This window comes from Vicugna pacos, chromosome 13 (genome assembly GCF_048564905.1).
Source record: "Vicugna pacos chromosome 13, VicPac4, whole genome shotgun sequence".
NCBI classification, from domain to species: domain Eukaryota; kingdom Metazoa; phylum Chordata; class Mammalia; order Artiodactyla; family Camelidae; genus Vicugna; species Vicugna pacos.
The window spans coordinates 17085350-17101910 of NC_132999.1; positions in this window are offsets into that span (position 1 = coordinate 17085350).

Consider the following 16561-nt stretch of genomic DNA (forward strand, 5'->3'; position numbering starts at 1 on the left):
AATATCCAAAATATATTAAAAGACTCATACAACTCAATAGCAAAAAATCAAACAATCCAATTAAAAATGGGCAGGAAATCTAAATAGACATTTTCCCAAACACATACAAATGGTCAACAGGTACATGGAAGGTGCTCAACAGTGATAATCACCAGGAAAAGGCAAATTAAAATCACAATGAGCTATCACCTTACACCTGTTAGAATGGCTATTGGCAAAAAGACAGGGAATAACAAATGTCTGTGAGGATGTGGAGAAAAGGGAACCCTGGTGCACTGCTGGTGGGAGTGTAAATTGGTGCAGCCTCTATGGAAAATGATATGGAGTTTACTCAAAATATTAAAAATAGAACTACCATACGATATAGCAATTCTACTTCTGAGTATTTATCCAAAGAAAATGAAAACAGTAACTTGAAAAGATACATGCACTTTCATGTTCATTGTGGTATTATTTACAATAGCCAAGATATCCTAACTGTCCATTGATGGATAAAAAGCATCCACTGATGGATGAATGGATAAAGAAAACATGGCATGTGTGTGTGTGTGTGTGTATACACACACATATATTTATACACACACACACGCGCACACACACACACACACACACACACACACAATGGAATATTATTCAGCCAGAAAAAAGAATAAAATCTTGCTATTTGTGACAACATGGATGGACCTTGAGGGCATAATGCTAAGCGAGATAAGTTAGACAGAGAAACACATATATCATATGATCTCCCTTATATGTGGAATCTAAAAACAAAAAGCAAACTAAAAAAATAAGCTCATAAAATTGACACAACATTGTAAACTGACTATACTTCAATTAAAAAAACCCCAAGCTCATAGATACAGAGAACAGATTGGTGGTTGCCAGCGGTAGGGGTGGGGGGGGTGGTGAAATAGGAGTCAAAAGGTAAAACTTTCAGTTATAATATAAATGTCATATAATATATAATGTACAGCATGGTGACTATAGTTAATAATAGTGTATTGAGTGTTTGAAAGTAGCTAAGAAAGTAAACCATAAAAGGTCTCGTCACAAGGAAAAGAATTCTGTAATATGTATGGTGACAGATGTCAAGTAGACATTACTGTGGTGGTCATTTCACAATATACACAAATAGAGAATGTCATTTACCTAAAACTAATGTATGTCAATTATACCTCAGTAAGAATATACACAAGAATATTTATTAAAATAAGAAAATATACTATTTATAATATAATTAAAGATCAGTGTATAGAATGGCATAATGATAACATTATCATTTTGTAAGAAAAATTATATGTAAGAAAATATCCTCAATTGTTATTATGTTTCGTATTTTTTTAAAGTTTTTGTCTATTGTTTACCTGTGCTCCTGCATCAAACTTAGATTCTCGATGTGATAGGGAAAAAATGATGTTTTTTAAATGCTAAAAACTGGCTTTTCAAATAATTAGAGCTGAGAAGGGTTGGGCTCTTCTAGAAAGGGGAAAGTTTCAGGGACCTATTATTTTTACTTATTACAAAAGTTTCTATAATTCTTACAACAATACTGTGAGGTGCATATCATTATGTACCCTATTTAGTATGGAGAAACAGGTTCAGAGAGGTTAAGTAACTGGCCCTGGGTCACAAAGTAGGAAGCAGAAGCTGAATCAAGGATGCTTAATTCCATAGCCTATACCTTTGACCTCGACACTAACCTGACCCCCTTACTTTTATCTCCTCAAGCTTCAGGGTCCTCAACTGCAAAATGATGACAATGACATGCTTCAGAGGTGTCTTGAGGACTGCAGGAGATAACACATTAAGAAAATTTTAACCAGTGCCTGGCACGTGGAATACACTCATTACCTATTTGTTATTATCAATATCAGTGTGGTCCAAGATGACAGAGTGAGTGATGGGAGAGCTAAGAGGTGAAACCAGGCCTCGCCAATTCCAGATCCTATGATTTTCCCGTGGAGCTGGGTGGGAACTAGTCAAATCTGCTAAAGAAGGAAAGATACTCAAGCACAGACGATCTTCATAGTCCCACTCGACCCCGAGAGGGGATAGTTTCTGCCTTTATCTTCGTGGGCCAATAGTGGTTAGAGTTAGGCTGGGTAGGAAAGACATTTCTTCATCCCCCTTCCCTCCCCATGGCCATACGTTGTGGGAGCACAGGAGAGGCCCCTTGCTTTGACGCTCCGTAGTCCCACCCAGCTGGGGGTGGACACCACTCCTATATGACCTGGGCGAGCTGGCAAGTGCCTTTATCGCCTGAGACCTTGGACCTTTAATCTAGAAAGGAAGATAATAATAGGACTTACCCTCATGCATGTTAAGGATGAAAAGGGTTAATACACAAAGGGAACCTATCTCCGTGCCCACAGAGCCTGGCCAGGGTTCAGAGCGGCCTCCCCTAGCTCTGGCTCTGCTTATTATTCTCATCCGGGAACCCAGGGTGAGCAGGACATTGTTTATGAACCCGGGAAGCCATGTTTGTGCAAAATTCACTTCCTATTGTTGGACCTGATGGATTTGTAAACGACCGACTTAGAATTTGCTCACACGTGTAAGAGCCAGGACGTGAAAAGGCTTGGATCCCTGCACAGAATACATAATAAGGCAAACAAGTTTTTGCTGTTCCTGTTTTTAAGCAGCAGGGAAAGACCAGGGGCTATTTTTAGCTGTGGTAGGTGTGGGTTCTGGGGAGGGCACTGTGGCCGTGTTTGTTACATTACGTTTTAACATAATACAGAGTCACTGGGCTGAAGGGTTCTGTTTCAGGTTGTTTTTATTAATCAAAGAGTGTTTTTTTATCCCAAGTTGAGATGTTCAGACCTCATGGGCAGGAGGCAAACTGTAACCAATGCACAGATTTAACCTAACAAAAATAAAGCCTTTGTTCTATCAACTTTCCATGAGGTATCCTAAAAACAGGAAAAAAAAAGTCATAAATACAGCATTGCCTTCGCTTTAGGAAAAACAATATTTTGTGATTATGCTATTGTATATCTCACACAAACGAACTTTGGGAGAGGGTTCTGCAATTCAGGAACGAAGCACAAAAAAGGCCTTTCCATGGCATTTTCTTGAGCTCTTTCAGGTGCAGACAAGACATCTATCTTTCTCCTGAGATGAGAGCAAGCACAAAGGGGCAGGAGTGGGAAGGGATGACAGCAAGTAGAGATAATTTGGATTCGAGATGTTAGAAACAAAATGCATGTTGCTGGGATGCCATACATGACGTCCTCCAAAATCAGATGAATTTACTCCGGAAATATTAGCTGAGTGCCTAGGCACTCTTCCCACCCAAGACACAAAAAAGAACAGGATAGATTTGGTTCTTGTCTTCAGAGAGCCCAGGGCACAGACAGGAAAACAGATAGGAAACCCTCTTGGTGGGTGCTCGGACGGGGGTTACACTAGTAAACTGACTGGGCGACTTCCAAGTTGCTTACTATTTCTGAATTTCAATTGCTTCATCTCTGACGTGAGGCTCAAAGTTCCTGTGCAAGATGGCAGGCTAAACATGAGTGCACATGGTTAAAACGGACAAAAAACTCTCCCATGTCCTCTTTCCCATGCTGCAAAATGAAATCTTCATCTAAGAAAGAGGAAGGCACCCAGAAATCAGAAGTTCAAACCTAAGAGCAAGGCCAAGGCAGGCCCAGGGTGATGGTGAAGGATCTTGGGATGACAGTCGTACCCCAGGCCCAGAGGCCGCCTGCCCACATTAGAGCCAATCAGAAGGCCCCCAGAGAGGCTGCTTCAAAAACAGGACATTGGTAGAATCCCAATTGTGTTGGAAAATACTCCAAAAAGATTTATGCAACTGTAGACAGGTTTGAGGTTGAATTAGAGCTAAGTACACAGAAAATTAAACAAGCTTAAAAAATAAGAACATGATTCCAGGGGAAATAAAAAATTGTGCAGGAAAAGTAAAAAATCAAATGTGCTAGACACAACTGTGAAAATGCTGATCTGGCTAAAGTTAAGTTATATCTATATTAGGAAGATAGGAGAACTGGGGGAAAGTGTGTGTGTGTGTGTGTGTGTGAGTTGCACGTGGGGTGGGGGATTGATGTCAGCCAAATCCTCATCTTCCCATGGTGGGAAGCCAATAAATAACGCCTAACACTGAGAAATTGCAAAGCAGCAACATAAGCATGTTATTGAGGGATACAGAGGTGAATAACAAAAAAAGAAATCAGCTGAAGTGTTGAAAGTGGTGTCTCTGGACCATGGGAAACTGGACTGTGTGGGTTTGGAGAAAGAGTAGGGAACAGGGAGATAATGATCATCTTTTGTATCAAAGCACACAGAACTTTTTGACTCTTTAACTACCTGCTCATATAACTTTGACAATCCTAACACTAAATTTTAAATTATAGCTACACAAGAACAGAAAGTGCTGGAATTCCTTGCTGTGTTTGTTAACAATCATCAAAGTCATGTGCACATCACATGATAACTCTTCTGAGAAAGAACTGCCATCACATGGTGTGTGTGCCAGGCTGACCAGCCCTTCATATTATTCCTCAGATTTGCAGAGTCAGCTTGTTGATGAAACTTGATTTGCTTAAAACTAAGAGGGAGGATAATAACAGTATTTATCCCCATAAGGTGGTTGAGAGGGTCAAATGGGGAAAGGCACTGACCCAGCGCAGTGCCCTGCAAACACTGGCCAGTTGTCCCACGTGTCCTCCTCCTCTCTGCTGTAATTACACACGTATCCCCCTTAGATGCCCTTAGGGTGAGGGGAAAGGGGCTTGCTCCATTTCCCTTCTACACTCTCGTAGTCAGCTCTGGCTGTTACGAGAGGATGCCAAGGACTGGGTGGGTTAAAAGGTCTTTATTTCTCTAGCTGTGGAGGCTAGAAATCTGAGATCAGGGTGCCAGCATGGTCGGGGTCTTGGTGAAGGGCCTCTCCTGGTTTCCTGGTGGTCAACCATCTTCTCATTGTATCCTTACAAGGTGGGGGAGGGGTGGGGAGACAGCGCTCATCCCTTTTTTATAAGGGTGCTAATCCCATCCCGAGGGCTCCACTTTCATCACCTAACTACCTCCCAAAGGCCCCATCTCCAAATACTGTCACACTGTGCACTGTGATTTCAACGTACACATTTTGGGGGCGGGGGACACAAGCATTCAGTCTATAGCAAGCATCATGCCGGCTGGGTAGCTGGAATATCAGAGGCGGTGGTGAGCCACCTGGGACCATGCCAACAAGGGCCAGCACCCTGACAATGGTGAAACAACAAGATAGAAGGAGATGTGACCTGCTGCCTAGTCCCCAACCTCTAGTCTATTAAATGAGAAAGAAACACACTTCTGTCTTGCTTAAGCCCCAGGCAGCTCTCCTATTTCAATACTGCTCTTCATTAAAATGAGCAGTAGAGTTCCAGTAGTAGCAACTATTTATGGTGTGCGGAGAGGAACATCCATCTCAAACCTGGGCACCTGAAGTGCTGATGAGACAGGAGGGAAGGGGGCAGAGCACAACCATTCAAAGAATGACCCAGCACTCAGCACCAAGATGGTGGACGATTCAACTCCCAGTAGACCTTGAGCTTCAATATACGCTCACTGACCTACAACAGCTGCTAAATGGTACTCCCACAGGTGCCAGGACAGTTTTAAGGCTGGCCATAAAAGGTCAAAGGGTGAGTGATGGCCCAGTTCCTGGGAACCCCCACCCTTTCCACAAAGTAGTTGGAATAATCCTCCCACGTGTTAGTTTATGAAATTACCGAGCCCATTAAAAACCAACAACCCCCACACCTCATGGCCACTCTCCCTTCTGAGTGAGATGGCCCGTACTCTGTGGAGTGTGTATCTACTTTTACTTTAAACTAAACACCCATCCCATGCCTCGTGGCCTCTCACTACCTCGCCTTCCGAGATGGCCCACACTCTGTCTATGGAGTGTGTATCTCTTGGAATAAATCTAACTTTACTCAACTGTGGCTCGCTCTTGAATTCTTTCCTGCACAAAGCCAAGGACCCACACTTGGCAGGGCGCATCCCAGGGACTCAACCGAGACCTGGGACACGGCCCTCCTCTCACCCCACATTTTTCCTGCATCACTGACAAGTTTGCAAAATTGAAGGAACTGTTAGGAAATCAGGCAGAGAGAAGGTGAGAATATTCCAGGCAGAGAGAAGAGCAGAGACACAGCACTGAAGATGAGAGACACGGAGTGTTTGGGGAAGGGAAAGCAGTTGAGGATGGAGTGGGAGAGAGAAGTTGCAAGAGGTAAGGCTGGTAAAGTAACAATGTTATGGCCTCATAGGTCATGTTAAAGAGTTTCGGTTTTCACTTAGGGACAGTGAGGAACCATAGAAGGAAAGATGGTGTGATTTGAATTTTAATTGATGGTGTTTGCGGTATGGAGAATGGATTGGAGACAGAATGGAGATGAGGCAAATGTTTCAGTAACTGAAGCAAGAAATAAAAGGGGACTGGACTGTGGTGGGACACTGGGGATGGAGACACGAAGGCAGATTTGGACAGATTCAAATGACAGGAGGTAGAATCTGATTCAATGTGAAGGTAGTGGGAGAAATGGGCACTGAGAATTAGGGCCAGGTTTCTGGCTGTTACCCTGGAAGGATGACTGAGCCATCCGTGGAGGCAGGGAACAGTGACAGAGGAGCCGGTTGAGGAGGAGCAGGGAAGGTGCTGATCACGGTGGAGGAGACTACCAAACACCCACATGCCAGAGTTCCGGGGGCAGCCAGATATTCAACAGGGAATCTGGGGTTCCCTATGGATGTGTACTCAATCCCGTATTAGTCTTTCCAAGCATTTTTAAAAAGTGAATCAGGATGGTGATAGGGTGATCACACTGCCAACAGATGAAACTGAAGCCCAGAAAGATTCAAAACATGCACACCAAGGGATTAAAGCAAAGAAATCATTTAGTTTTGCTTTAAAAAGGAAAGACAAGAAGTCCAGACTATATGATGAAACACAACATACAACTCTGGATCTTTGCAAAACTACTACTCTGTACCACCAATCACTCCTCTCACCAAGTCAATCATTTATTCACCAAACAATAACTGAGGACCCAGCTGTGCTTTGCGCAGCCCTAGGATTTACAAATATATAAGGCGAACGGGACAAAGTCCCACCTGAATGACTTCTTTCATTGAAGAGGCTGTTCTAACTGGGGAAGACAGAAATTCAGCAAATGACCACCACCCAGAGAATGCCAGGTCGCTGATGGTAAATACCACAATGAAAATAAAACGAGGCAAGTACAATCTAAAGTGATGGGAGATACTTTAAATTGGATGATCCAGAAAGACCTCTCTGAGGATGTGTTGTGAATAGCGAGATGAGCCAGCCATGCAAAAAAATCTAGGAAAAGGAGGGACCTGCCCGTGCAAAGGCCCTAAGGTGAGACTGGGTTTAGTATAAAGGTGCAGTTAGCGGCCAGTGTGGCCGGGGTAGGATGGCCCGGGGGGTGGAGGAGGAGATGGAGTCAGGGAGGTGGGTGGGGGCCAGAGCAGGAGTCTTGTAGGTCAGAGCTTGGATTTTATTCTAAGCGCAATGGGGAGGCATCGGAGTGTTTTAGCAGCAGAGTTAACCTCAGCGAATATCTACGTGGTGAAAGGCTCGGGCTGCGGTGTGGAGGGCAGGCTCAGATCAGGGGAGCCGGCAGGAGCGAAAGCCTGATGAAGAGCCGCAGCCCCGCCCGCTCCAGCTCCACCTCCCAGCTGTCTGTCAGCACAGCCTTCACTCCGTCACCACGCCAGGAGAGGTGGGAGTTGTACCCCAGGGTTTCAACAAGGATTTTATTTTTATATCCTTCCACAAAGCCAAGCACAGTTTGGGGCATGTAGCTGTCCCTTTAATAACATTTGATGTTTGATTAATAAGTCAAACAAGCCATTGATTCCATTTATTCAAAGAATCAGACAACCCAATTTAAAGGCCTAAAAGCAAAGCACAGACACAGCAGCTGTTTGCCGGCCCTGGTCAGTTGCTTGACCGAGAAGGCTTGTCAAGCTCAATCAACAGGGTGAAGCCAAGAGTTCACGATGACAGAGTTCCCAGGTTTTCCATTGTTCTCGCCCGCCAACGTTAAGCTGCGTCTCTGTGCCTCCAGGAATCTTGGAGAAAAGCAAAAACATTCTTTTTAAACCTGGTGTTTTCAAGTCTCCAGGGGTTTGTCATTCCCCAGCTGCAGGAGGAGCACCTCAGGCGTGGGAGTGGATCAGCAGGGCTCAGGGGCAGAGACGGCTCACACTTTATCTGCTTCCTCCCAGATTTACTAGTTAACTCGGGATCTTTGGGCTTTCCTCGCAAACAAGGGCCTGAATCACCACAGAAGCCCGGGAAAGGAATGGACACACTTCCTGCCCTAACTATCCAGTTCCTGGGCCAGACCAAGCACCGACGCAACCATTGGATCACTGCCAGCCTCACGTAAAAGGCACAAGGCACTAGAGCCGCCTGTCCTGCCCGGCCCCTCCTGGGGAACCCCACCCCACCTCTTTGAGAGAGTATAAGATTTCATGACCCGACAGCCGGGAGTGAACCCCTAACCCACGAGGGTTCCCTACATAGAGAAAGTAGCCTTCAACTTGCAACCTGGCATGGCAAGACAAATGAAGGAAATCAGACTACTCTCCTAGGATGTGGAAACAGAAAGCAGAGGCATGGTAGTCAAAAGTGGGCTCTGGACTGAGAGGGGAGACAGTAAAAGTAGAGCTAGTAACTGTGGTTGGCCATGTGTCAAGGATGCAGAGGAAGACAGGGTGGGGCATGTATGTGCATGTGCATATGGGAAAGAGAGATGGAGAAAGACAGACAGAGAGGGAGGGAAAGAGGGGAAGGGAAGCAAAATCTAGAACTCTGCTGTACAGTACAGTAGCCGCATATGGCTGTTTAACTCTACTTAAATAATTTTAACTGATTGCTTTAAGTTAATCTGTTTAAATTTAAATTAAGTTCTTCAAGTGACACTAGAAATTAAAAATCAGCTCCTCAGTTGCAACACTCAGATACAGAGCACTTCTATCAGCACAGATAGCTCTACTGGACAGCGCAGGCCTAGAGGACCCACTAGGATAGAGAATAAAGAACCTGAGTGCCAGGTTTTCAATCCCTGATTCCAACTCCTGTGAAGCTCAACTATATATACGTCCTGCTGTGTATTCCATGAGATCATCTATATCCTTATTATTTGCATCTACGACTCCACCTCTCCCAACACTACTTTTTTCTTGAGCTAGTAGATTTTAGTTCTTATTTTAGCTTTTTATATTCAAAAGAATCTTAACTAAGAACATACTTTGACTGACTGATGTGAATAATAATAATATAATAATTAATAATGATAATTTTTGAGTGCTTATCTGTGTAAATGCCATGTCTTGGCATTTTACAACCATGCTTTTGTTTAATCTTCACAGGAACCTTATAAGATAGATCTTTTATCTCCATTCGACAGCTGAAGGAACCAAAGCACAGAGAGGTTAAGCAAGTTATCCAAGGTCACAGAGCTGGTTGGTGGTAAAGTAGGAATGGAATCCATCTTCTGTCTTCAATGATTGACACATAGGTACCTGGCCTGAGTTTTAACCATGGAAGCAGACGATGAAAATTGGTAGATACCCCACTCTGGGATGTGGTAAGTAGGAACTAGAAGTCTGAAGCTGCTTTAGAGATCTGTGGATTCTGGGACACCTACTTAGGGCAGCTGGTCTGGTTCCAATCAATGCCCTACCTAGCTTTTTTTTTTTTTTTCCACTAAAGAACAGAAAGTTTGAGAAGTGACAGGCAATGGGGATAGGTTGACCCTGCTGTGAAAAAGCCCATCAGAAGCAAACTGCGTGTCCTGTGAACCCGGGGACCTGCCAGCAAAATTCCCTGCTAGAACTTTGGTCAGAGAACCTAAGTCGTATGCTGATTGGTGTTGGAAGCCAAGTTTGGTAGAGGGAGGGGAGTCAGCACATACTTCTTTGCTGAACTTCGTTTCCCATTTGGTTTGGCAGCTTGTTTTTAATGAAACAAGGCCAATCCAAGAATTCCGTGTCAACATCGCTCCTTTTACTGGAACCGCAAATGCAGCCCCCTGGGACCTGGCTCGATCTCTGGGCAGACATCAAAAGCAACTCCTTTTTACTTTGAAATCATAACAGTCTTCTAAGAGCTACCCACTTCCTTACCAGTTTTTCCTCTCTCCAAGGAAGAAAGTAAGGGCCAGGGTTTGTGGGCTGCAGCACCCCAGGATTTACGGTTGGCAGAGAGAGCCTCAGGGCTGGCCAGGCAGAGGGGGTCCTCCTGGACCGTGCTGTCAGTTATCCCTTTCTTGTGCTTCCAGGGCCTCATGGTTCCTTCCTGACTGCTTGTCTCCTGTCCAGGACCAGCCTGATGACTGGGCATGGCTCCCCCACCTGCCTCGTCACCCTGCCGCAGCTGCCTTCACGGTGTGACTTCGGAGGGGGGTGTGTAAAAGATGCTGCCACATCCAAAATCCTCCTCCTGACAGTGACCAAAGCCTGATGCATCCACCAAAACTTCCATAGGTCTCTGGGTTCCTTGGCTTTGGGCAGAGGGGCCACTTTTTAGCTGTTCCAACTTGAGAGCTCGGGGGGGCATGGGGGAAAGAAAGGGTATGAGGGTAGGAAGAAAGCAGACACGTGTTGGGAAGGAGAGTAATAGTGAGGAGTGATTAGTGGACATTAAAAGTGGATTTGTTGGCAAATGGTACGCACTGATGGGGCATGTCAGCAGTGGAGTTGGCTACATACAAGGTTCTCTCTGAGAGAGACGAGTTGAGAGAAAAGCTTTTCATGCCCTGTCCCCTGGGGCATGGGATGACCTGGCTCCAGGTCACCTTTCTCCAGGGAGGCTTCTACGACTCCTGACCCCCCACCCCTCCCCCCGCCATGGATATGTGGTCCTCCTCCGTGTCCTCGTAACACCCTGAGCTTCTCTCCTTTGTGTCTCTAGCCATCCAGTCATTGCCTCTTCACTTTCCTGCCTCCCTCCTCCCTGTTTCCTGCCTGCACCCAGCACCCCTCTGTCTACACAGTGAGGTTAGCAGACACCTTCACCCTATCGAGTACAGTACACTCTCCTTGCAGTGCACGGGGAGGAGCAGCTGAGGGGGCTGTGGGGTTCATTGCTGCTGTAACCAAACTTGGGGCTCAGATCCAAGGAAAGCAGAGTTGTTATGCAGTGTGCCTGGAGCGTGAGTCTGGGCTGCATCACTTCTGAGCAAGCTGTTTAATCTCTCTGTGCCTCAGTTTCTTCATTCATAAGCTAGGGATGAGCACAGCCATGCACTGTCTAAGGAAGCAGGGTTCCTGCACAAGCAGTGTGGGATTTGCTGACTAGTCCAGAGATGTCAGCTGCGCAGTGTCAGCTGTTAAGGGGACACAGTGAATAAGACAGACAGTCCACTGGGAGAGACAAATGGAGAGATGATTACTGTGCCTGGGAGCTGGGTCAGAGGTAAGCTCGGGGAGTCTGGGGCCACAGAGGAGGGGCCCATAACTCACATCAGGGCACCAGGCCCCCTTAGACCCAAAGCTAGACTCCACCAGAGAGCCCCATCCTAACCGAAACACACGTGTGGACGACACATAGCTAGGCTGTCAGATTAATCCTGAACTGAAAAAGTACCTGGAGAACCAAAGTGAAACCAAAAGCTCTTATCAGTCACAGGAGCTCAGATTTGATATCATCAAAGAAGTATTTTCAGGCCCGTGGGGAAGGGCAGGCAGTTAATTAGCAGTGAGTAGTACACTTGCCGCTTGCAAGACTGGGGAGAACTCGGGCTCCAGGTGCTGTGGGCCCAGATGCAGGCACAGACCCCCACTGGGAAGGGAGTGTCTCACCAACCTTGGTTGTCTGTAAAGCACAGACTCAATGACCATTTTTTAAAAATTAATTCTTAAGTCCCAGAAGACACCTGCTGATCACAGTTGCTTGATAGGATTTTTAAAACAATTTTCAAAATTGGAGCATTATGGATTGAATTTTATCCTCCCCCAATTTATATGTTGAAGTCCTAAGCCTCAGGACCTCAGAATGCCACCTTATTTGGAGATGGGATCTTTGCAGAGTAATCAAATTAAAACAAGGTCATGACGGTGGGTCCCAATCCAACAGAACTAGTGTCCTCCTAAGAAGGGAAAATTTGGATACCGGCAGGCATAGAGGGAAGGAAATGTGAAAAGACAGAAGACAGCCATCTACAAGCCAAGGAGAGAGGCCTGGAACATATCCATCTGCCCTCAGAAGGAGCCAATCCAGCCACACCTTGATTTGGGACTTCTAGCCTCTAGAATGTGAGACAACAAATTTGTGTTGTTTAAACCACACAGTTTGTGGTATTTTGTTCCAGCAGCCTAGGAAACCAATACAGAGAGTAAATAGCAGCTCTTCTTTTGACTGGAGGGAAAAAAAGGACCCTTTCATGTCTTTCCTATTCACTGCATTCAAGTATTTCACAGGCTAGTTTAGTTTCCCCATCAGAATATCCATGTTGTATGTATATCAGACCTGTATGGTTTGGTACAAAACAGAGAGTGACCAAGCCTTTAAAATTCTTGAAGGGGCTTGTGGAGGGTGAGGCACCACATAGATTCAGCTCCAGTTCACAAATAGTTAATGATCCAGGTACTGGGCTGGAGGCTCAGAAAGTACAGTCCCTGCTTTCAAGGAACTCACAACCTGGGAGAAGAGGCACAAGTGTATAAATAATTACGTCTCAGAATGATAAGCACCATGACTGACGCACCAAGAATGACATGAGAAATAGACAACAAGGTTATACTGTACAGCACGGGGAACCACGTCCAATATCCCGTAGTAGCCTATGGTGAAGAATATGAGAGTGAATGTATGCATGTTCCTATGTGACTGAAGTATTGTGCTGTGCACCAGAAATTGACACAACATTGCAAACTGACTGCACTTCAGTAAAAACATATTAAAAAAAAATGACATGAAAAAGAAGTGACTATCTCAAGGAATAGGGGCCACCGGTCAGAGAAACTTCTCGGAGGAGGATCTGAGCTGAGTTAAACCTGCCATCCTCTCCTTGAGGTTACAAATCAGGAAAACAGTTTGCATATATACATGCCACCAGTCTGAATATGTTTTCAGAAGCAGGAATAGCCTTTGTGGGTCAATGCAGCATTGTTTATGATAGCCAAAATACATGGAAGCACCCCAAATCTTTATTAATTGACAGTATTAGGTAAATTATGATATACTCAGACAATGGTCACACTATGGAAAATCATGCAACTGTTAACAATGAGGTAGAGTTACATACACTGTTACGGAAAAATCTCCAAGACATTAAGTGAACAACTTCAATGGTAGAATAATGTACATAGTGTGATACCATTCACGTTAGAAGCAGAAGGATATGTGGATAGTTCCCTAGACATGTGAATGTGTGGAAGGAATCTGGAAGGACACGTAAACACTGGCAATGTCAGTCACCTGGAAGGATAGGGGAGGAGAGGCAGGAATACTTCATATGTATGTGTATATACTCATTTAATCTTTTACAACAGAAAGTTTTAAAGCAAAAACAAACAAAATTTTTTTTAAAATTTCTTATATGAATGACTAGTCCACTTCCCTGGGCGGGGGCCCAGGGCCCTGAGAACTTGCAGTGGGTGCCTGGGCTGGCTGTCGGAGAACTCACCTCCCAGAGGATTCACTTCCGCTCTTCGTCCTCATACTGTGTCCACCCGGCCAACATGCCTGTTTACACAGTGGCCCTGTCCCCAGAGCCCCACAGTCATGTGCAACACTATCTGCTTTGCTAGACTTGTAGCTAAGAGCTTTGCATTCAATGGCAGGCAAAACTGGCTTGAAATCCCCAATTTTTCACTCACGAGCTACGTGAGCTTGAAAAAAATTATCTTGATTCTCTCAGCCTCAGTTCTTCTATCACGGGGTGACTATAAGAATTAAAAAAGGCAATACTCATTGAGGGTGCAATAAATCAGAGCTTAAAAAAAGATGAATAACAATAATCAGCCAACATTCAAGCGATCCACACTGAATCAGACCAGCCCCCAGGCTGCGCTTACCTATGGCCACTGGACTGCCGAGCTCACCTTAGGTGACTGGACTTGTCCAGTTTTAGTGAAAATGTATATCACATCAAACTAAAAGAAATAAACAGTAGAATGTGAAGATTTGATCAAGAGGGCTCATCTTCAGCAAATCAGACTCTACCATCTCCCTCTGTCCTCTCCATGGCCAACCCCCCATGACAGACACACACATACACACACACACCTAAAAACCACTAGAAGTTTGTGCAAACCTGTTCCCAGGGGAAGAAAACCCAATATGACGCCATCCAAATGTGCACATTTGCTGTATCTCTTACCAGAGCACCCATCAAGAAGTTTCTTTAAAATGGTGCTTACCTGACAGCATTTAGCATCTGTTTACAGAATAAATGCAATTTGCTAGATATTTATTGTCATCATAATATTAAAAATAATAGTGTAGTGGACTCTTACCATTTTCAGCTACATAGCTTCTAAGCCTACTTCTTATGTTAGGGAATTTTCTCATTCTGTGGGTCTAGGGAAGAACCAAGGACCTTTCTCCTTCTACAGAAACTGAAAGAAAATAGGCATCTTTTCATCGCATTCTCTGGCAGCCAGGGCTCTGATCTGTGTGCTGGGCTCAGGATGTCTTCAGCTGGAACTTCAGATCTGGAGCAAGTGGTACAAAGACAGGGGAAGGCTAGAGATGTTCACAGACACACGATTTCGGTCTCTGGCTGCAGACTTGGCGGCAAGTCTCATAGACAGTTCCTGGGACAGGGCCTGGGCTGTGTTCTCTGCTGCCCAGTCTGCCTTGGTTCCTGCCCATTTTCCACGCCTGGTTCTCCCACCTTCCTGTTGATCCTGTGAGCTACCCAATATCCTTTCAATTACTTCCTATTCTCCTTAAGTTAACCAACGTGGTGCCTATTTATTTGTAACCAAGAACCCTGACTGGAACTAATCACTGCAAATTATTGAGCGGCTATGAGCTCGGAATGATTCTAAGCTCTTTACATGGAGGATTTCACTTCACTTTCAAAACAACCCTGGGAGAATGGAACCTGTTACCCCCATTTGACAAGTGAGAACATTGAGGCTTGCTGAGGTTAAATAGCTAACACAAGGTCAACTGCTAGAAAAAAGGCAGAGTCAGGATGCAAATCCAGATTCATCTGACTGAGAGGCTCTTCCTGCTACTCAGCTCCCCGGGTATCTGTGGATTAGTTTACTAGTGACTCGGAGTGTCTTATGCCTTGTCTCATGTAATCCTCACAGCTCCTCCAAATTGAAATTTTTAATCCCTATTTTACAAATGAGGAAACTGAGACTCAGAGAGTTTAAAAGCAACTTGCTCAAATATTTATCATAAGCCTTAAAACTGCACATACTCTTTGATTCACCAATTTCAGGTCTGAACATTTATTTCACAGAAATAATCAGAGGTATGACCAAAGATTGTTCACTGAGTGGTAATTTATTGCAGGGGAAAATTAGGCACCTTCCTCATGTCTGACAGTCAGAAAGCAGTCAAATTAGGGAATATCATGTGATAGAATATTATGTGGTCATTAAAATTCATTCTGTAAAAGCAGATCAGCAGTTGCCTGGACTTGGGGAAAGGGCGGGTGGGCAGTATTCGGGAACTTTTGGAAATGATGGAGAGGTTCTAAATCTTGATGGTGGTTTCAGGGGTACACACAGCTGACCAAACTCATCGAATCACACACTTAAAAACGGGTGCACCTATTATATGTCAATTATACCTCAATCAATTTTAAAAATCCTTCTATTGAAAAGATTTTTATCAGGTGGAGGGTATAGCTCAGTGGTAGAGTGCATGCTTAGCATGCATAAGGTCCTGGGTTCAATCCCTAGTACCTCCATTTAAACAAACAAACCAACCTAATTCTCCCTTCCTCTCCCCCAAAAAACACACAAAAAAGTTGAAAGATTTTAATCAAAGACACTATTCCTAAAATATTAAGTGAAAAGGTTATAGAACAATATTTACAGTATACTTATTTCCGTATGTGTTACATGCATAGAGAAAAGAAAACATATCAAAAAAAAAAAAAACAATGGGGGTTATCACTGGATGGTGGGAATTACAGATAACTTAAACCTTCTTTACACTTTTCTGTATTCTTTAGTGATCAGAAGAAACAAACACTAAAAAAATTAATGACTCGCCGTATGTCACACAAGTATTAACTAGAGAAGAGGCTAGAAATTAGGACTTTGCAGCCAAGTTAATTTTACCCTGTACTATGCCTCGGAGTTTCTGTTCTGTACCAGGAATTGCTGTGTTCCACGCTCTGGGAAGTTGCCTATAAGACATGTTCTTGCCTGTGAGGAACTTGAAACTGCACGGAAGGGTGAGGAGGGAGTGATTACACCTGATTAGGGGAATCAAAAGAGGCTTCACGGAGGTGGATTCTGTGATGAGCCAAGAAGGATGAGTAGGACCTCGATGGGCAGGGACCAAGGCCAGGAGGGCAAGGGATCGTCAGCCTAGATGGAGGGAGTC